Raw genomic sequence first — 23,142 nt, 5'->3', positions numbered from 1 at the left:
CCATAAATCACACTGTGTGTTCACCACCCAGAGTCAGCTCCCCTTCCATCACCATACATTTGATCCCCCTCACCCTCATCCCCCACCCCCCAACCCCCTTACGCTCTGGTAACCACCAAATTACGTTCCCCAGATTTATGTTAAGTGAAATAAGTCAGACAGAGAAAGATAAGTACCATATGTTTTCTTACTTCTTAAGGATGCCTGTATTGCTATGAAATTCCCTCTTAGCACTGCTTTAACTGTGTCCCTTATATTCTGGGTCATTGTGTTTTCATTTTCTTTGTCTCAAGGTATCTTTTGATTTCTTCCTTGATCTCATTGTTTACCCATTCATTGTTTAGTAGGATGTTACTTAGCCTCCATGTGTTTTTGTGTTTTTCAGTTTTCTTCCAGTAATTGATTTCCAGTTTCATACCATTATAATCAGGGAAGTTGCTTGGTATAATTTCAATTTTCTTAAATTTATTCAGACTTGATTTGTGGCCTAACATGTGGTCTACCTTAGAAACTGTTCCACGTGCATTTGAAAAAAAACATATGCTCTGTTGCTTTAGGGTGAAATGCTCTTAAAATATCAATTAAAATCTTTCTAGTCTAATGTGTACTTTAAGGCTGCCGTTTCCTTATTTATTATCTGTCTGAATGACCTATCCATTGATGTCCATGGCATGTTAAAATCCCCTACTAATGTATTAATGTTGATTTCTCCCTTAGTGTCCATCAATATTTGCTTAATATATTTAGGTATTCTTATGTTGTGTGCATAAATGTTTACAAGGGTTATATCCCATTGTTGGATTGATCCCTTATTATTATGTAATGTTCTTTTTTGTCTTTTGTTATAGCCTTTGTTTTAAAACTTATTTATCTGCTATACAAGGACTGACAATTAAGTTCGTGAACTCAGCCTGGAAAAAGTGCTACATACCTATTGCTGAATATCATTATGGTCACCTTCGAAGTACTCTCCTTGGGAAGCTATGCACCAATGCCAGTGCCTAGTCTACCCTTCAAAGCAATTTTGAAACTCTTTTTCTTAAATGGACATCAGAGCTGTCTTCTTATTACCCTGGATGTCCTGAATGTTATCAAAATGTCTTCCTTTCAATATTTCCTTTATCTACAGGTGAAGAAAGACATCAGTGGGGGCCAGATCAGGTGAGTAGGAAGGGTGCTCCTTATTTGTTTCCTGGCTAAAAACCCCCTCACAGACAGTGCTATGTGAGCTGGTGCATTGTCGTGATGCAAGAGTATGAATTGTTGGCAAAATTTCAGTTCATCTAACTTTTTTTCATGCAGCCTCTTCAGCACTTCCAAATAGTAAACTTGGTTAACTGTTTGTCCAATTAATACAAATTCATAATGAATAATCCCTCTGATATCAGAAAAGGTTAGCAACATCATTGCAACAAGTTTGCAAACTTAATTGCCAGACCTTCCTATGTATGGGTGTTGCTTTCTTATCCATTCACCCATCTTATGCCTTTTTATTTGGGCATTTAGTTCATTTAAATTTAAAGTAATTATTGATACTTATGTGGTTATTGCCATATTATTATTCATTATATTTATTCTCCTTCTCCCCCTTCTCCTTCTTTTCCTCCTCCTCCACCTTCTCCTCCTCCTTCTGTTTAAAAAAGTCCCTTTAACTTTTCTTGTATTACTCATCTGGTAGTGATGAAATCCTCTAGTTTTTCTTGTCTGGGAACTTCTATATCTGTCCTTTGATTGTAAATGATACCCTAGCTGGGTAGAGTAATCTTGGTTGTAGGTATTTGATATTGATCACTTTAAATATTTAATACCAATCTCTTCAAGCCTGCAAAGTTTCTGTTGAGAAATCAGCTGACAGTGTTATGGGTGTTCCTTTGTATGTAACTAACTGCTTTTGTTTTGCTGCTTTTAAGATTCTCTCTCTGTCTTTAACCTTTTGAATTTTGATTATGTGTCTTGGTGTGGGTCTCTTTAGGTTCATCTTGACTGGAACTCTTCACTTCTTAAATTTGTATGTTGATTTCCTTTGTCAAAATTTGGAAATTTTGAGTCATTATTTCTTCAAATAGGTTTTCAATTCCTTGCTCTCTCTCTTCTTATTCTGGTACTCCTATGATGCCAATGTTAGTTGCTTGATGTTGTCCCAAGGTACCTTACAGTATCATCATTTAAAAAAAATATATGTTTCATTTGCAACTCCAATTCGATTTCTCCTGCTAGTCTCCCAAATTGCTGATTCAGTTTTCTGTTTCATCGAATATCCTGTTGATTCCATATACTGTATTCTTCATTTCAATTATTGTATTTTTCATTTCTGATTGGTTCTTTTTTATGGGTTCCAGGTCTTTCTTTATGTTTCCTATTTCTTTGTTGAAGTTCTCACTGAGTTCATTTATTCTTCCCTTAACTTAATTGAGCATCCTTATAACCAGTGTTTTGAATCTTGCATCTGGTAGATTGTCTCTTTTATTTTGTTATTTTTTTCTCTAGAGTTGTTCTAGTCTTTCATTTAGCAGGTGTTGCTTTGTCTCTTCATTTTGGTTGCCTCCCTGTGTTATTTTCTGTGTGGACAGTAGATGTGTTACATCTCCCAGTCCTGGCAGGGTGGCCTTATGTAGTAGTTGTCCTCTGGGGTCCATTGTGCAGTCTCTCTGGTTACCTGCGCTGGGTGCTCCAGGGGTGTCCATTGTATGGGTTATGTGTGTTCTCCCATTATACTTGACCTTTTTTTGCTGTTGGCAGGTCAATGGACGGAATTGGCCCTCAGGTTCACAGGCTGTGAGGACTGGCCATAACTACAGTGGATGAGCTGTTGTGTGAAGGCTGATTCTACAAAGTTGGATTTCTTGTAGTGGGGTTCTGGTTCCTGCTGAGTCCCTTCTTTGGGTGTGTCATTTGTGTAGCTAATTCATGGTGCTCTGGTGTGGCCTTAAGCCGGTCACTGGGTGTGTTGGTTCTTGGCCTTTTGGGAGGGACGTTGGTGTAGGCTCAGCCTCAGGCCACCTGGTATGAACTACAAAGTGATCTTCAGTTGGTAGCTGCCTGTGGTGGGCTTAGAGGCACTTGGGAAGGGCTATCCAGCAAACTGAGGCAGCTGCCATTAGTGCCTGGCTGTGGGCCACTTAGCAAAGGTATAGGGCATGTCGAGGCCAACAACTACTTGTTTGGGTTTTGTGGACCTTTCAGAGTTTTAGGGAAGTCCACAATATGTGCCAAGGCCAGCTTCTTTTAACCATGCTCAAAGAGGTTCCAGCCTGTGCTCAAGCTGGGTTGGGTGGGTTCTCTGGTAGTCATCAGGTTGGGAAAGTTTGGTGGAGAATCAGATTTGGCACAGTTTGGTCCTATACACTGGGTTGGGGCAGTGTCCCCAACCCAGAAAAAGAAGAAAATGAAGAGAGCTGCCCCTCCAACCATTGCCTTGAAGACAGACAATTCAGTTCATCCCCATGTGTCTCTGGAACTTTTCCATCTTCTGTGCAGAACTGGAGCTCAGAGAGAATGTAGCTATCATTGAGTAAGCCTATACACAAGTCCTTTAAGGAGTACACCTGGGAATCCAGCAGCCCTCTGTCTCACCTGCACAGAATCCCCACTAATTTTCACAGCCAGATGTTTAGGAGATTTCTCTTCCCACCAGTGGTGGTCCAGGTGAGGGCTTTCCGGTTTGAGGATGGGACTCCTCACTACTCAGGGAGGACCCCTCCAGCAGAGGTATCCCTCCCAATTCTTAACTGCCACATGTGGATGTGGGACCAGCCCTTTTTGTGCCTTCACCTCGCCTACCAGTCTCAATGTGTCCTTTATATCTTTACTTATAAGATTCAGTTCAGTCTTCAGGTGTTTCTAAAGGGTGGTTGTGATATAATTTAGTTGTAATTTTGATGTGGTTGTGGGAGGAAGGAAGCAGTCTTTACCTACTCTGCCATCTTGACTGCTCATCATTATTTCTTCAAATAAGTTTTCAATCCCTTGCTCTCTCTTCTCCTGGTACACGTATAATTCAGTGAGTGGATTCTTGATGTTGTCCCAGAGGTTCCTTAAACTCTCCTCACTTATTTTATTCTTTTTATTTTTTGCTGTTCCCATTGGGTATTTTCCACTACCTTGTCTTCCAGATTGATGATTTATTTGATCCTCTGCTTCATCTAACATGCTATTGATTTCCTCTAATGTAGTCTTCATTTCAATTATTGTATTCTTTATTTCTGACTAGTTCTTTTTCATGTTTTTGTATGTCTATTTTTATGTTTCCTATCTCTTTGTTGAAGTTCTTACTGAGTTCATCTATTCTTCCCCTAAATTCGTTGAGCAGCCTTATAACCAATGTTTTACACTTGATCTTAGCCAAAAGGCCGAGAAGCGATATAACCAATGTTTTGAATGCTGCATCTGGTAGATTGCTTGTCTCCATTTCATTTAGTTTCTTTGTTTGTTTGTTTGGTTGGTTGGTTGGTTGTTTTTCCTGGAGCTTTGTCCCATTCTGTCATTTGGGACATGTTACTTGTCTCCTTATTTTGGCTTCCTCCTTTCATTTGTTTCTATATCTTAGGTAGATCTGCTATGTTTCCTAGTCTTGGCAGAGTGGCTTTATGTAGTGGGTGTACTGTGGAGCCCATTGGCACAATTTCCCTTATTCTCTATTCTGGGTGCTACGGAGATGACCTTTTTATGTGCCCTCCTGTTATATTTAAACTTTGATTACATGTCAGTGGGTAAGATTGTCCTTGAGGCTGATTGACTGTGAAGAATGGCCATGATTACTATGGAGGTGCTGTTCTGCAGGGGCTGATCCCATGAAATGATATTTACTTTAGTAGGGCTATGGTGCCTATTGAATCTGCCTTTTGGGTGTATCTTTTGTGGAGCTCGTTGGGTGGTGCTCTGGTGTGGTCTGAAGCCAACCACTGGGTTTGTTGTTTTGGGAGCTTGGGAGCTTCTTGGGTAGGACTTTGGTGCAGGCCTAGGTCAGCTGCTGTCTGTGCCCAGCCTGATGCCACCTGGTAGGTTCTACACAGTGATTGATTTGGTTGCCACCTGATCGATTTGGTTGCTGGGCTTGGAAGTCCCCGAGAAAGACTAAGTTGTGAACCAAGGCTGCTGTCACTAGAGGCAGGCTGAGGACTTTTTAGTAAGAGGTACAGGGCACACTGAGTCCAACTGAGGCTTGTTTGGGTTTTCTGGACCTTTGTGAGACTTTAGGAATGTCTGAAGCATGAACAGAGGCGGGCCACTTGTGTGGAAATGCCACTGAAAGAGGTTTGGGCTGGGGGCATGAGTTGGGTGGATTGGGGTCTCAGGAAGTCACCAGGGTGGGAAAATTGTGCTAGCCAAATAACTGGAAAAGTTAAATTTGTCACCCACTTTCTGCTGCCAGCTAGGTGGGGGCAGAACTCAACATTTGAACAATGGTGTCTGCCAGCACTTTTGTCCCAGGAGAGAGCTGCCCTGCCCCTGCCCGTCTAGGCCTCACCCTGAAGTCAGACAATTCAGTTCCTCTCTGTATGGCGCTGGATCTTTTTGAATTGCTGCCCATGTGCTAGACCTCAGAATGAGTGAGTTTGTGAGTAAGTCTAGGCACAGTTCCTTTAAGACTTGCAGCATCTAGGTCTCCAGCAACCCTCTGTCTCACTCAGCCACCATTTCCACTGGTTTCACATGTAAATGTCATGGGGATTTCTCTTCCCAACACTGGAGCCCTGGGCTGGGTACCCTGGTGTGTGTTTAGGACCCCTTACTCTTCAAGGGGGACTTCCACAGCCAAGATCTCTTCCCTTTCATAACTGCTAAATCATGAGTTTGAAACCTGTCCCTTTCACATCTCAGGCCCTCTATCAGTCTTGACGTGGCTTCTTCTTTATATCCTTAGTTATAGAAATGCTGTTCAACTGGTCTTCAGGTGTTTGTCAATAATTGTCATTCTATAATTTAGTTGTAATTTTAATGTGATCATGGGAGGAGGTAAGCACAACACTTACCTACTCTGCTGTCTTTACTGGTAGTCCTCCTATTTCATAGTTTTAAATGATAGCATAGGGGAGCATTAGCTGTATGCAGAGCATTCCTTATAGGACTTCATTCCCTTAAGTGTTTTTATAATCCTTGATTATGAGTTCATATTTAGAATTTTATCTGTGGGAATACTTTTATTCTTGGTTGAAGCAGTGTTCCCCTAAAGAAGACAACATAGAAAGTGTGAATTGATTGATTGATTGATTGATTGAGTTACAATTTATATTTTAAAGGCCTGGGATTCTAGGAAGATAGTTGTGCAGATAGTATGAATTTAAATCATTAAAATACATGAAAATCAACTCATGTTTATAAGTTCTCAGGGACCATATTTTTTTTTTCCATCATGTGATGCCAATGTGTAGTAGGCAAGATTTCTGTTGTTTCTTCTGTGTAGTGAGCTTATTTTTTGTTCATCCTTCTACTGAGAATTTATGGATTCTTGCTTCAATTCCTATCAAACTACCCACCTTGTAAAGCTCTAAGACTTCTCCCCATTGTAAATAACACAAATATACATTAATTATGTATTGGAAAAATTATTATGTTATATTTACATAATGAATCTTATACATAAATAGAACAAACTATTGCTAGTTGCTATAGCATGAATAAATCTTTCAAACAAAATATTTTATAGAAAGAAGCCAGTACGAAATATACACCATATATAATGCACTCCCATGTATAATGCACACCCATGTTTTTGGCCCAAACTTTCAGGGAAAAAAATCTTTCGTTTTAATTTTTAATTCAAATTTTTATTTGTTTACATGTAGGTACTTGTTTTTTGTATTATAAAGGAATTTTAGCATTTATTTTTAAACATATTATGGTACAGAATTTTTATGTAACAAATAATTATAAAACAGATACAAGATACAAGAAATTTTATGTACTGGTAACAAATTTATGATATTTATGCATCATAGAAGGCCAAGAAGTCTTCATCATTGCAAGTTCATCATAAGTTCAACAAAAATAATTATCGTATTCCAGGGTATTATTTTGTATACAGATATAGTTATTGATTTCTAGAGTTACACTTTTAATTCATAAGCATAAATAAAAGAAGTAAAAACATTTATATAGATACAGAATTAGTACTACCCATATATCCTTATTTTTCCCTCACAAATTTGGGCAAACAAGTGCGCATTATGCACAGCAAAATACGGTATATATAGTGAGATTCCGTTTTTTGTAGTTCAAAAATGGATAAAACATCTATAGTTTTGGAAGTCTTAATATTGATGGTCACACTTTAAGGAAATTAGTTACTGGAAAGAACAGGGACTAGTAGGGGGCTAGTAATATTATACTTCTTGGTTACAAAGGTTATACATCCATTACATAGGTGTGGTTACACAGGTGTGTGTTTACTTTGTGAAAATTCATTGAACTGAAGACCTATGATTTGTTCGCTTTTCGGTATATATATTATTATTTCAATAAAAAGTTTGTTAAAAATATTTTTGCTCCAAAGCTTTCTATTATATAGCCTAGCCCATCATTTCTCCACTAATATGTATTGCCAACTCAAGAGAGAGAGGGAGAAAGAAAAGGAGAGTCAACCACTATAGCTGCAAATAACAACAGAAAATAGCTGTTTGGAGGGTCGCCCTCCTTAGGGAGTCAGGGTTGGCCTGAGTACTGGCTCCTGACTCCATATCATGTTTGTAGAATTCAGAGCACAGGTTCATATTTTCTCTTTTCATGAAGTTATTGCAAGTTCTCATTTTTTCCTGTTTCCTGAGGCATGATGGTTAAATGTGCAAGCACAAGGGCAGAAATCCTGGGTTTCAATCCAGACTTTGCCACCTACAAGCAAGTTTGAGTTAGATACTAACCCCTCTTTAATCCTCAGCTTTCTCATTGGTAATTTGAAGGTACTAATAGTTTCTAAATGAAAGGATTATTGTGAGGATTTAATTATATAATGTGCATAGAGCACTTAGCACTATGCCTGGTGCATAGTAGGCTCTTATAAAGATTAGAGATAATTACTATTATTATTAACCTTCTGCTTCCCTTGATTTCTTCTTACATTCTCTTTCTCCCTAATCTATTTAGACTGGAGCATCATCTATTTAGATTCTCATCTATTCACTTTTCCTTGTTCTCACCCTCCTTTCCACTATGCCACAGGCCAAAGTAGATGGTGGCAGACTGCCCAGATATTTTTATGATCGCCAAGAGTGCTCTCAAAAGCTATCACACAAATTGAAAAGAGGCAATAGCTTGATCCAAAATGAGAAAGGCTTGTATTCTCACATGTTGTCACTAAAGCCTTAAAACCTCCACAATGCACAGCATTCTGTATTTAGAGTTGGTATTTAATAAAATGTTTTTGACAAGTATTGTGGGAAGAGTCCATTCACTTCACATGTGCACAATCTAGTTACAAGTAACCCCCACAGGTGCCTGAAGCATGGCTCTGAGATTAGTGGCGGTGGTGTGTTATTTATCACCTGTGTTGATACTGATTTAAAAATTGTTTTCTATTCATATCATCACAGTATAATCTGTTTATTGAATTATTTACATAGATTCTCACCTATAAATGGGTATACTAATGTTATTAAGTTATTACAAACACAAAAAGAACAAATTTACATAAAGTTTCTGGCATAAAGTAGGTGCTCAAAAAATGGGATTCTTCATAGGTCAGATTCAAGGGTTGGCCTAGTGCTGTAAACTAAGAATGGAAAGGAAGGAACACTCTGAACCGACTTCTTCACTATTCAGAATATTCTCTTTTTTCTTTCAGAGGTGGAGAATGGCTTCAAGCTGAGGGTAGAAGAGACCCTGATATTGTTTTATGCCAGGTTGTGAACTATATAAACTTCTTTACCCAGGATACTATTTCCAAGTCTCACACTGGTAATTACACTATATTAGTGACACTTCGGTAAATGGGTTACATAGTGTTGCTGTGGTGTGTATAAAGCTTACTGGATAAATGACTCTAGGCAAGGTGACATCGATCTCTTAATGATCAATAGGGAAATAAATTGTACTTTGTTTCTCTACCTGAATTTAATGTTTACCTTTCAATTAAATGTAGCTTGCTCATTGCTTTTCTGCTTTTTAGGGTTGATAGTGTCTTAAAACATTTAAAACCACTCTCTCCATAGTCAACAAATCCCTAGATTCTTTGCTGGACAAATAATCACACAAATGAAAAAAACAGAAAATTAAAACAACTACAATCAAGGACAGATGATTTAGAGGGCAAGTATGCAGAACTTTGATAATCGACAGTACTCATTAAGTATCATGTGAACTCCAAATAGAACCAGATTTTCAAAGAGAAGTATCCTCTCTTACCCATCAAAAACACACCCATATTTCGCCCTCCAGCTTGCTAAGGCCTTTGTGACACTCTTTTGGAGAAATTTCCTCTTTATTACATTGTCAATAATTTATGGAATAACCTATTTCTGACTACTTAGTACTTAGCAATGAAAAAAGATAGTGTTTTAAATTTAATGGTGGGGCAGGGCATGTAGCCTAGGAAATTGACAACCCCCTCCAGGGTATAAAGGGAGGTGCCTCATGGTTACACAAGTAACAAAGTGAATGTATCCAGTACCTGCAGCTGGAGAAAAACAAGAACAAGTTTCTTCAGGGAGGCTGATCCCAATCAATGACTGAGACTTGGTCTTTAGCTAATTATAATGTCATTATAATCTCATTTGCATTGCAACTACTATACTCCCATCATGCATCTGATGCCATGATAATTCTGAAGGAACCAAATAAGGAAGAAAAAGCAGGAAATGGAGTGTCCCTCCCAGGGGAGGAAATAAATGAACTACGCAATGGGACGTCACCAATCCCTGCCTTGGAGGGATAAATACCCCTGATCGTGACTTCCTTGGCACAACTCTTCTCTGAGTTCACTCGCAGTTTCTCTTAAGTCCTTCCACATTCAATAGATCACTCACTTTTTCTACATCTGTCTCACCCTTAAATTCTTTCTTGCCCAGAGACAAGAATCCAGTCACTGCTGCTCAGGTTTGAGTCCTCTCTTGGACATCACTATGAGTCTTTGGCAACAATAGCAACAACTATTTTCTATTCTATTTTTCTTTCTCCAATTCAAATATAATCAGGACTCTTTGGAAGAGCCAATGTTGATAGGTCAGCCGATAAAGGAACATGTACCATCAGGCAAGTTAAGAAAGGTTTATTAAGAGAAAAGTCCATGGGGCTGTGCAAGAGCCGCCACAGCCCCTGAGGGAAGGGGTGAAAACGGTATTATAGGGGGCTATGTTAACAGGACAGCATTGTTTGGCTCTGTGTGTAGGTGCAGGCCAACAGACTCTGCTGTTCTCCTGTAGACATGGTTCCATCTGCAAGTCAATTTCTCTGAGACTTAACATTGAGAGACCTATCATTAAGTCAAGGTCTCTAACATTCAGAGACCTAACATTCAAGCTTTGTTTGTTATTTAAAAAGGGAGTGGCCGTCATGTCTCTCTTCTGTAGCTGCTTCAGGCTGAACAGGGGTGGCGAGGGGAGGGGGACATTGTGGAAGAGGCTGGTAACGTTGTATGAAAAGCATCTCACTGACAGTTCCTGTAATTCAGGGTGGCATGCAGGGTCTCTGGTCCCACTCCCCACATAAGAACTTAGGACATGGTGAGGCCAAAAAGGAAAAGCTTCGAAGCCATTGATAGGGGATTCATACAACTATAGTCTCGCTGGCGGTAGGGTTGGATACACAGGAAGCAGGAGGCACATGATCCGCCACCCGCCCTTGGCTTCTCTGCCAACTGACCTCACTTGCTAGCTGCAATTTGCCGTGCTAACTGCAATACACGCTTGCTAGCTTAGCCATGGCAGTTATATCAGTGGTTAATGGCTAACTGGTAACAGCTGATGGCCAACTAGTCACAGCTGATGACCATCTATTACCCGAGCCAGCACATTTCTATGTGAGGCCGAGAGCTTAGAAACTGCTCTCCAGGACTTCGTCCCCACACTCCACCCCTACAGGGTCTCGCCTCACAATCTACCTGACGAGCATCTTCTGCGAGGGTCCCTGTGCTGTATTAGTCTATAGACACCTATGACTATGGGCGCAAAGAAATAGTAATCTTAGGAAGCAACAATGGCAAGTCCCTTCCATCTGGAAAGATACATGCTAGCTTTTTGTCCTGGCAAAGGAGGGTTGCTGCCACTGGCACCTTTCCCGGTTTGTGGTACCAGACATTTATGGCAGTGTTTGGGGTCCCCTGTGTAGTTTCAGCATGTAATAGAACACAAGACCCCATAATAGGCCATAGTGAGAGCACATAGGTTCCCTGCAAAATAGTCCCGGCATTGGAACCTCCATAAACCACAGTCACTTGTGGTGGCCACTGGGCCACCAAGCCTGGTGTCACTTGCAAATCATGAGTCAAACCAGCACCCCCCATGAGGTTATCAGGGCCAACTACCGACAGTGGGGGCTTTTGAACTGCCAAGGCTAAGTCCATTTCCGCCTTTCCCCTGCTTTCAAGCATGTCGGTGCTGGCAGCAAAATGTTTCCATTTCTGCCATAGCCTGGCTTTAACAGTCTCACTTGTGGTAACCTGTAACTGAATGGGAATGGCTGTTCGATGTACCAGAGCTTCTACTGATGCAGACCCTCCCTTCTGTGGTCTCACATTCAGGATTCTCAAGACATCCCACAGATGCGAGGCCCACTCATCGTGGGAGGGTGTTTTGACACCCGGAGGCCTTGCTTCAAAAGGCCGTTGTAGCGTTCAATCATGCCAGCAGTTTGTGGATTGTATGGGCTATATGAGACAACTATTGTACGTCCATCCTGACAGCTCAGCGCTGCACTTCTTGCCCCATAAAATGGGTACCCCTGTCACTTTCAATGACTTGGGGGCGTCCAGAGAGGGCGCACAGCCATGAAAGAGCGACCACTGTATGCCGCTGATCTATAGCCGGGCACGGCCAAGCAAACATTAACCCCGTAGCAGCATCCACTGTTGTGAATGCATACATCGCATTACGGGCTTTAGGCAGAGGCCCAATATAACCCACTTGCCAGCGAGTGAGGGGCACCCTCTCTCCCGTAATCTGCTGTGTCTCCCTAGGTAGCCTCTGCTTTTGGGGGCTGTCCTGGGCACAGATGGCACAGTCATAGCAGGCATCTGCCATCTCCTGCCATTTCAAAGGCAGACCCCAGCATCTGCTTACCTGTCACATGGTTCAGCTTCCAGCGTGCTGCAATTTCCTATGCAGCCAATGGTCCACATTAGTGGCAGAGCCGTTCTAATCAGCAGACCCGTGCTAGGGCATCTGCTTCATCATTACCTGGGAAGTGACCTGTGACATGCATTAGGGTCACCCCCTTTCTCTGCCCTAGGTCCCAGAGGTCCTGCCACATGGCTTGACCCCACAGTGGACGGGGTCCTACCAACGAGTTTTGGTGTTTCCACGTAGGAAGCCACAATGTTAGGCCCCAGAACACCGCCCAGCTGTCAGTACAGATAACTAGGGGCCTAAGCTCATGGCTGATTATCATCTACACAACCCGTAGCTCAGCCCACTGGCTACTCTGGCCCATCCCAGTATCAAACCAAATGGTGCCTATTTGGAGCTGCACACCAATAGCCGTTCAAATGGCTGCAGCTCCTCGGCTAGAACCATCAGTAAACTAGGCATCCTCAGGTACAGAGGGCTGTCCTTCTCTGTAGGGCGAGGGTTCCAAGTCCTCCCCTCTAGGAAGAGTGCTTGGCTCAGCCTGGGCTACAAGCTTTAGAGGCCCCAGGACCTGTTGTAGCTCTGTACTCAAAGGACTTGAACTAAGGGTGCTAAGTTGCTCCAAGTAGGCACCCCACTTGGCGAGGGTGGTGGTCTGTGTCACCCCCATCTTGGGTCCCTGGGTCCACACATGGACCCACCCCTGGATGTGATAGGTTGTTTGAACCAACACCCGTACCGTTCCTGTGATGGCTTCTGTGGCCACTAGGGCTGCGTACACAGCAGCCAGCTGTTTCTCTATTAGAGAGTAGCAGACTTCCACTCCTTTCCACAATTGGGACCAAAATCCCACTGGCAACTGGAGACGCTCCTGCCGTTGCCAGAGGCCCCATCGTACCCCTCTTGGGTTACGTGAACATCAAGTTCAAACAGGCGACCAGGTTCAACTACTTGCAGAGCTTGTGCCTGCTGCATTGCCTGTTTTGTGGCAGTAAAGTCTTGCTCTATTGTCTCTGTCCAATCCCATGAGGCCCCATTTTATCATGTTATACAAGACCCTTGCCATTGTGTTAAATGGGGTACAAACGCCTGCCAATACCCCAGCAGACCCAAATGCATCTGCAGTTGGGAGACCTTGGTCGGCCGGGGAAAGGCTTGTATTTTGTCAATAATCACCTCAGGTATGACCTTTGTCTTACCCAACCACACAACACCCAGAAACTTGACGGATAAGCTAGGACCTCAGAACTTTTCCTTGTTCACCACCCAGCCATGTGTCTTCAGGTGGCGGAGAAGAGAGGGAGCTGTTTGCTCTAAATCTGAAAGAACATCAGATGTTAGTAAAATATCATCAACATAGTGAAACAAAGCCACAGAAGATGGGCGATCCCACTGTGCCAAATCCTGGTCTATGAGCCTATGGCAGATAGTGGGGCTGTGCAAGTATCCTTGTGGAAGAACTTGAAAAGTCCATTGCCGCCCATCCCAAGTAAAAGCAAACTGCTTTTGACATTCAGATGCAATGTCAATGGAGAAAAAAGCATTTGCCAAGCCCAATACACAGTGATACGTTCCCAGGCAGATAGTCAGGTGATCCATCAAATCATGAATTGAAGGCACTGCAGCATGCAAATGTGGTGTCACCTTATTTAACTCCCTATATTCCACAGTCGTTCGCTAGGTCCCATCTGGCTTTTTGACAGGCCATACTGGGGAGTTAAAGGGACTGCGCATCGGCCTCACAATATGTGCCTTCTCCAATTCCAAAATTGTATGACCAATCTCTTCCTGCCCTCCTGGCAGGCGGTACTGTCGCACTGCAACCACACGCCGGGGCTGCAGCAACACTTGAGGAGGGTGGTGAGCATGTCCGCATGTCACCGCTTTCACCACCTGGATCCGGAGACAGAACTCTCCAACCGATGTATGTAAACTGAGGCCATATAGTACGTCCAGTCCTAGAATATATTCTGGAACGGGGGAGACATACACCTTATAGGTATCGGGTCGGGGGGGAAGCCTTCCTATACCCAGTGGTAAGGAAACAGCTTTTACTGTCACAGTCTTTCCCTCATAGCCATCAATACAGATTGCTGGTCCAGGAAACAGTTCTGGGTTCCCATAAACAAGATTGCAGTCTGTGCCAGTGTCAACTAGGGCCAAAACGCTCTGCACATTAGAAGGGGACCAATGTATGGGTAATTCCACGTGGGGCCTCCGGTCCCCACTTGTCCCCTCTGACCGGGTACCTTGACCCCACCTCTAATCAAGCTGAAAGGAGTCAGCTTCAAGCGGCCGCATGAAGTCCTGGAGGGACACGGGTCGCGCTTTCCCAGACTTTTCCTTTAGGCTTTGCCGACATTGTTGTTGCAGATGCAACTGTTTCAGAGTTCCAACAGGAGTGCATTCGGTTGTCAGTCTATTTTTTCCTGATCAATCCCTGCTGCCACGAGATCACGCCACATCTGCGTGCGTCTTACTCTCTGAGGCTCGTGACCTCACCCCCTTACTTTTGACTTGGGCTTCCAGGCCTTAACTTCTCGGACCTCCTGTCTTAACTTCCTTTGCCGCCTGCATTCAACATCCTCTAGGGTGGCCACAGCAATGGTAACTTCATGGATCCGCCGCCCCACATAGGGTGTAAGAATGGCAACCAAGGATCCAAAACCAGATCTTTCATGCTGGTTATAAAACATTTGTCATGCGGCTCCGGCATATTAGGGTTGAACATAGCATGTCTCATACCCATTTCATGGATGATTTGAGTAAGTTCAGTATATGATTGCCATTTACTCACAGTTTCTGGCAGTTCACCAGCCTCTCTCCATACTGTGCTACCGCAGCAGTGAGCCACTCCATTAGAGTGTGGTTGCCCTGGTCTTGGGTCAACCTATGGCAATTCTGTAACCTTTGTCTCAGGGACGGATGCACTGTCACTAAGGCTAGCTTTTCCATTTCGCCTGGGGAACAGAGAATGCTGTCTGCCCCCTCATCCCATAAATGTAGTAGCCAAGCCGAGATTGGCTCTTCAGGGCGCTGTTGGCACCGCCTCCCCAGCTCCTGCAACTCAGTGGGAGTGTAAGGGGTGTAGGTTGTGTAATCAGTCACAGCTGGGTTGCCGGCAGCAATGTTCCTGGGGCCCAAAAGTTGCTCATGCTTTACCTTTTGCTTTAAGATGGGCCAGGCATGGGGTTGGGAGCTACATTGTCTCCACTTGGGTCGTCTTCTTCTTTCTCAGAGTCTCCACTGTGGGGCTATCCTCTAACAGGAGGACCCGAGTTTCCAGCGCCTCCCCCTGGGGCTGCTGGTCTGGCACCTAAGCTATTTCATTAAGCGCGTCCTCCATGTTACAACACAAGGCAGTGAGGAACATCCAGCCCACATTGCCAGCTGTACCCTTCGCCTCTTCTGGCAACCGCTCAGCTAGAACCTGCAGGGCCCTCTCCACCCTGGCCAGAGAGCCATCCATGTCCTCCCACCCCTCCTCCAGGGTCCAACTTCTGAGAACAGTGGCTACTGGGTACCACACAGTGTGGGGACAACATGTCTTCCTGCCCAAAGTCAGACACCATTCCTATCTGGCCGGAATCCTGCTGGCCACACCAGGTGTCCGATTGGGTGGAGACCTCAGTGTAAGATGTCTGCAACCCTCGGAGTCTATGGCAGCAGCAGACTGACACGGACGTCGCCAAAAAGCAGGCGACATCCAACACAGCCAAGAAGGTGGCATGCCATCTGGCAGCTTGAGAGACCCACCAATTCACTGAGGGGTAACATTTCTCCCAAGCAGATTGCGTTTCCTGTTCCCAGGGCAGCTCCTCATGGGTATCCCAAAAGAGCCTTTCATATGTATAAACTGCTCCATCACCTTTCGGAGAGAGTCAGCCAACACCGTACCCTGCTCGCTGCGCCATTTGTCATGCACGGTGTCATGCGGGGTCTCTGGTCCATCTCCCCACATAAGAACGCGGGACATGGTGAGGCCAAAAAGGAAGACCCACGGAGCCATAGATGGGGGAGTCATACCACTATAGTCTTGCTGATGGCTGGGTTGGAGACACAGAAAGCAGGAGCCACACGATCCGCTTCTCTGCCAATGAACCTCACTTGCTAGCTGCAATCTGCCTTGCTAACTGCAATCCGCTCTTGCTAGCTTAGTCATAGTATTTATATCAGTGGCTAATGGCTAACTGGTAACAAGTGATGGCCAACTAGTCACAGCTGATGACCATCTACTACCTGAGCCAGGACCTTTCCACGTGAGGCCCAGAGCCTGGAAACTGCTCCCCAGGACTCCATCCCCACAGTTCCATTTGCAAATGCCTGGAGTCTGTTCTGCAGGAATTGGGTGAAAAGGCAGAGGAGGCAGGGACTAAGGCTAGAACTAAAAAGATAATGATTAGAGGCCCTACCAAGGGGAGAAGCCAAGGGCCCCAGCTACCCATGAACCTGGAGCCCCATTGGCTCTCAGAGCAGTCTCTAATTTTTTGGGCTTGGTTTTGGAGCTGGGTGACTGCTTCCTGGAGTAGACCAGATTTGTTTGTATAAAAGCAGCAGTCTTCCTTTAAGAATAAACAAAGGCCACCCTGTCCTGCCATGAGAAGGTCTAGGCCCCAGCAATTTTGGACGACTACAGCTGCCAGGGAGTCTACCTGTTCTTGGAGCCCACCCAGGCTTCTTGAGATGTCTTCTGTGGCCTGGGCGAGGTCCTATGATAGGGCCTGAAAGCGTTGTAAGAAGACTCCTAGCCCTGCTCTCCCTGTCGATACCCCGTGGACATGCCCAGTGACACTAAGAGTGGAATGAGGGAGATGGCCCTTTTTTGGCGCATGAGAGTGTATGCGGGGACAGATAGAGACTGATTATTGGGGGCAATCTGAATATCCGGAGAAAGTAAAACTAGAGTGCAGGTGACTGTCCAGTTGGTGGGGAGGCAGGCGTATGTGGAGGATCTGCAGAGGAAGAATAGGCCAGAGGGACCAAGGCAGGGGAAGATGTCGAGGGAAAAGAAATGGGCTAGGGTTCAGGCATATTTCTCAGGGGAGCCTTCTTTGTCCCAAAGACCAAACATGCCCGACACTGTGGCCCTCGTGAGGGGCTGTATGGGAATGTCGGGTGTAAAGTTTTTATGTCTAGAGATGGAATTTGAGTGTAATTCCAAGGTAAAAGTTAGCGGGGTCTGAGGAAATAGGTAGCTTAAGGCAGCTGAATCCCTTTTCGCTGGTATGAGGAAACCAGGGGAGAAGTCTAATTGGGGTCTGAGGCCTCCCCTGACAGTATACCATGTTCATTCAGTTGCTCCAGCGGAACTAAGGCTGGAACGGGTGGAGAAGTGGAAGGATTGTTGGAAGAAGGAACCCATGGAGGATGTGGAATGAGTGAGAGAGGGTGAGATAGTGATGGTCATATTACAGAGATTGGGGTCTAAGATGCCCACGGGGCTGCCCGTGGCCTGTAAGCAGGAGATGCAGAGGGAGGCTGCTGTGTGGCTGTGGATAGAGACACTTAGGAGGACTATGAAGGGCCTGAATTTGCCATGGGCCTTATCTAGAGCACTGGTGAACGTCTTCAAGTATTGTTTTGCTTACAGCTGATGCTGGCTTGGGAAGGAGTTGTAGCTAGTGGTGGATTTAGAGTGGAAGGCAGGTCCACATTGGACTTTGTAGAAGAGGAAGGCAGAGGTATTAGTCCATATTTGAGCTGTTGCGGGGATGGCAGCAAAGAGTTGAGTAGAGGTGGATAAGCAGAGCCAATAGTCTCCAGCAAGTAAGGGAGAGGACTGGTTTAGGAGATGCTGAGTTAGATTGAGAGTTCAGAGGAGATAAGGAGGTAATGGTAGGGAAGGTGCCAGGAGAGGGAAGAGTAGTATTATGAAGACTACCATGGAGGGGGTGTTTATATCCCTTCTGGGGTCGAGAAGATGGGTGATGGAATCCATGGGTAATCAAAGTCTCCTTGGAGGTAAGCGTTGAAAAGGAGCTCTAAAATAGACCTGGAGAGGTGAAGGGGAAAGATGGAAACAACTGAAAGTATTTGGAGTGGTAGTGGAGGAGCAGGGGTTGAGGTTGGGGGGGTTCGTACAGCAAGGGCAGGGACAGGGTTAGCGGTCACCATTCATGAGTTTCCCAGTTTTTTCTCAGGAATCTTGTGAAGTTGAAGCCAGGTGGGGTTCAGGACTGAACAGTGATATCGTGGAGGGTGGGCAGTCCTGTGGAGTGCCTGGACAGGTCGTTCAGCCATCTTTTTCAGTTTAGAGAAGTGAAACCAGGAGGAGTGACCCAGCAGCTTGGTCTCAGTAGGGGTGGTGAAAAGGACCCAGAAGGGCTCTTTCCACCATGGTTGTAAGTTTGAGTGGTTGAGGTCTTTGAGAAGGACCCAGTCTCCTAGGGCTAGGGAAGGAGAAAGTGAGGAAGTGTCTTAGGGTCAGGGAAGGATGCAGTCTGCATATTCCCTAAGGATCTCCTGAATGAGACTAAGGGCTGGGAGCTAGTCTCCCACTGGAGAGCTATTAGGAGGGAGGTTGCCTAGTAGGAAAGGTCTGCCATACATGAGCTCGAAAGGACTGAGGAAGGTGGGGGCCCGAGAGGTGGCATGGATACGGCAGAGGGCACGAGGTAGGAGGGTTGTCTAAGGCTGTTGGACCCCTAGGGAGAGCTTGGTGAGGTGAGATTTAATGATGGAGTTGGCTTTTTGTACTTTACCCGAGGATTGGGATCTGCAGGGGATATGGAGTTTCCAGTGTATATTGAGGGCTTGTGAGACCTGTTGTGTAATCTGGGAGATGAAGGTTGGGCCATTATCAGATTGAATGGACATAGGGAGGCCAAATCGAGGAATGATTTGTGTAAGGAGGATGTTAGTAACCTCAGAAGATTTTTTCGAGGTAGATTTTCCAAGATTTTTGTCTCAACCCACCCTGAAAAGGTATCGACTAAGGTGAGGAGGTATTTTGTTCTCCTGATCGGGGACATATGAGTAAGACTTGTCCCGGAGTGTGGACATATGCTGGTCTTGTCCGGGAGTGTGGCCATGAGCCTGGTGGGTGGGTTAGGAGGGGGGCCGTAAGGTGCCTTGGGGAGAAACTGATGAACAAATGTGGTGAGCATTAGTGATGTCCCAAAAAAGGGAAGGAAAGTTTTGACAGGTGAGGAGGGATCGTAGGAGATGCTATAGGGGCCTAAAGCCTACATGAAAGGATTGGTGAATTTTCGTGAGAATGTCTTTCGACTGTTATTGGGCAGGATGTAGCATCCCTCTGAAAGAAACCACTTGTCTTGGGGTTGTGCTCTGTGAGAGAGAAGAGATTGACTCTCATCAGGTGTGTATTGGGGGTCTATAGCAGGGATTGAGATGAATTGGTTGTCAACTGCGGGAAGGTGTGAGGCTCTTTTAGCCTCTTTGTCTGCCCTGAGATTGCCCATAATAATAACATCAGATCCCATCTGGTGGCCCTTACAATGGATGATTCCAGCTTTATTAGGAAGGTGGGCAGCTTTGAGGAGTTGCAGTATTAAAGAGGCATTGGAAATGGGAGAGACTTTTGTTGTGAGAAGCCCCCATTCTTGCCCAATAGAGGCATGAGAATGGAGGATATGGTACACATATTTATAGTCAGTGTAGATGTTTATGGTCTTTCCCTTGGCCAGTGTTAGGGCTCGGGTGAGCACAATGAATTCTGGCTTTTGTGAGATCTTCACCAGTGGGAGGGGACGTGCCTTGGTGGTGGTGGTGTGTGTGGGGTCGGTGACAATGGCATAGCCAGCTATACAGGAACCCTCAGAAAGGGTGGAGCTGCAAGTGACGAACTAGGTATGTTCTGGATTGTGGAGAGGGTCAGGGGTTATATTGGAGAAGTGAGGCTTGATGAAGCCTAGGACTTCAGTGCAAGAGTGGGTGGAGGTCTGTGTAGTTGTAGGTAAGAGTGTAGCAGGGTTGAGGGGAAGGTTTTTAACCACTATGAAGTTAGGGGTTTTAATAAAGGTGGCATGGAGGAGCTATAGCTTTGAGGGACATAGAATGTTCATTGTTCTTTGTGAAAGGAGCTTTAGGAGGCTGTGGGGGCTATGAATTGTTGACTGTCCAAAGGTGAGCTTTTTGATTTCTTGGGTTAGAAAGGCTGTTGCCGCTGAGGCCCGAAGGCATGTGGGCCATCCTTTGGTTGTGTCATCAAGTTGTTTTGATAAATAAGCTACCAGCCCAAAAGAAGGGCTGTAGTCCTGCCCTAAGACTTCTAGGGCTATTCCAGCTTTTTCCACCATGTACAGTAGGAAATGTCAGGAAGGAAGAGGGCTGGGGTAGAAGTAAGGGCTTGTTGAATCTTGTGGAAGTGGGGGTCCAGGTTTATTGTAGGGTCTAGTGATTCCTCTGGGGGACCTCTAGCTGCCTGATACAGAGGGTGGGCCAGAAGGCCAAACTTGTGAATCCAGATACAGAAGAAAACAGCAAGACCCAAGAAAGAGAGGATTTCATTTTTTGTGGTGGGGGTGGTATGGACTTAAGAAGGGAGATATGGTAGTCCATGATGGTCCTGTGGGTGGGGGTGAGTTGTACTCCCAAGTAGATAATTGAGGAGGTAGAAAATTGTGCCTCATGTGGGGGGATACCCGGTAGCCCTTGCTACCGAGGAAATTAAGAAAGGTAGAGGTATGGCAGAGAGAAAGTGAATGAGATGGACTGCAGAAAAGGACTGCATGTACTGTAGGAGTGTGCTGGGAGTGAGGTTGAGAGAAGCTAGGTCTGCCGCTAGGGCCTGGCAAAAGCAATGAGGGTTGTCCCTGAACCCTTGGGTGAGGACTGTCTATGTTAGTTGTCTGAAATGTAGGGTGTTAGGGTTAGTCCAGGTAAAGGTGAAGAGGTCTTGAGAGTGAGGATGTAAGGGAATCATAAAGAAGAGGTCTTTAAGGTCCAGGACAGTGAAGTGAGTGGTATGAGGGGAGATGTGAGAAAGGAGGATATAGGGGTTGGGGACAACAAGATGTGTTGGGAGTATAGTTTGATTGATTATTCTAAGATCTTGAACAAGTCTATAGTATTCATCGGGTTTTTTGAAAGGGAAGATAGGTGTGTTATATGGAGAGTGGGTAGGCCTGAGAAGACCCTTAGCTAGAAGTCGGTGGATGATGGGCTGTAGGCCATTTTGATGAGTGAGAGAGATGCGGTATTAGGGTTGGTTTGGAAATGAGGATGGATCGTGAAGCTTGATCTTGATAGGACAGTGGTGTGTAGTGATAGAAGGGGTGGAGTTGTCCCAAACAACAGGATCTACCAGAGGGAGGTAAAGGGGTTTGTATGGGGGTGTCAGAGGAGGAGAGCGCGAGGAGGAAGGATGGGTTCAGGATCCGGCAGATGAAATTGAAAGACTAAATTTGGAAACAATGCCTCTCCCTAGTATAGGAATAGAACATTTGGGGAGTACTAGAAATGAGTGGCTGAAAACCGAGTTATGGAGTGAGCAAGTTAGGGCAGGGGTAGTTACAGGCTGTGAGATAAGGCTGTCAACCCCCACTATGGAGATATGGGAGGGATGAGTAGGCCCTGAAAATTCAAGGAGGGCAGAGTAGGTGGCCCCCTGTCTATTAAGAAGGGGATTGGCTTACCTGCCACATGAAGAGTTACCTTGGACTCCGCTGTTGTGATGTGCGAAGGGGCCGTGGGCCCTGGTAGCTAAGCCAAGAAAGCTAGGAATGTTGAGGTCCGATCCTCCTGAGGAATTGGGGTGATGGCTGGAACCCGCTGTTGAGGAGGCTGGTCACAATCCACCTTGCAGTGTCCCTTTTTCCCACATTGGGGACAGGACCCTAAAGGAGGTCGGGGGTGGGGCAAGCCCGTACCCAATGGCCTTCCTTGCCGCACCTAAAACAGGGTCTGGGTTCACTCTCGAAGCAGGGTAGCTACGTAGTCCCCAGTCCCTGGTGCCCGTTTGGGTGCCCTTGATTGCGGCAGCCAGCAACTGGTATCTTGTCTGATCTCTTTGTGACTGGTCAAGTTTAGCCTGTTCATCCCTATTATTAAAGACCTTGAAGGCCATAGAGAGGAGATCTCTTTGAAGAGGTTGAGGGCCCTCTTTGTCCCTTTTAAATTTTTTCCAGATATCTGGGGCTGACTGTGAGATGAGGCGAGTATTGAGGACAATGGTGCCCTCATGTGAGTTAGGGTCGATTTTGGATGTTAGTTGTATTATTAGGGTGTATTTCTGAAGGGTCTCAGTAAGACGTGACAGAAATTGGGCTGGGTTCTCATCCGGTCTTTGGGAGATTTCTCTGAGTTTGTCATAGTTTACAGCCTTATGGGCGGCCTTTTGGAGCCCAGCAATAAGGCAGGTGAGCATATAGTTATGCTGAGTTCGGCCTAGCCAATTGGCTTGGTAATCCCAACCAGGGTCGTCGCGCCGTAAAGCCGCCACTCTGACTGGCCTCTGATCATCCTGTCTGTAAATCATCTGCGTGTCCCTGTGCCGCGACCCAGACCGGCTCCTTTTCCTCGAGGAGTAGAGTGGAGGAGAGGATGATGTAGATACCATGCTAAGTGAGATCATAGGATTGGGCCAGATATCTGAATTATTTAATGAACGTATCTAGATCGGAGAGAAGGATCCCAGCCGTTTTTTCTATTTGAGAGAGGTCAGATAGAGAAAAGGGGGTGTGGACTCGAACTATGCCCTCCTGGTTGGCAACCTCTCAGAGAGGAAGAAGCAGAGCAGGTGGGAGAGAGATAAGATTGTATTGTAGACGAGAGTGCGATCGGGTATGTGAAGGAGAAGGGAGATCAGGGCGAGGGGGCTGCGGGAGTCGGATGGGGACCCGGCCCTTGAGAAGGGCTGGGGTTGAGCGAAGAGAGTTTAAGCTGGAGAATGTAGGGCGCAGGGAAAGCAACAGAGCAGGGCGGAGACCGTCAGCTGGTTCAAAGGAGAGAGTTTCATCTGGAGAGGGAG

The sequence above is a fragment of the Rhinolophus ferrumequinum genome, chromosome 14, assembly GCF_004115265.2.
Source record: "Rhinolophus ferrumequinum isolate MPI-CBG mRhiFer1 chromosome 14, mRhiFer1_v1.p, whole genome shotgun sequence".
Taxonomy (NCBI): domain Eukaryota; kingdom Metazoa; phylum Chordata; class Mammalia; order Chiroptera; family Rhinolophidae; genus Rhinolophus; species Rhinolophus ferrumequinum.
Note: the sequence above shows the minus strand (reverse complement) of the source record.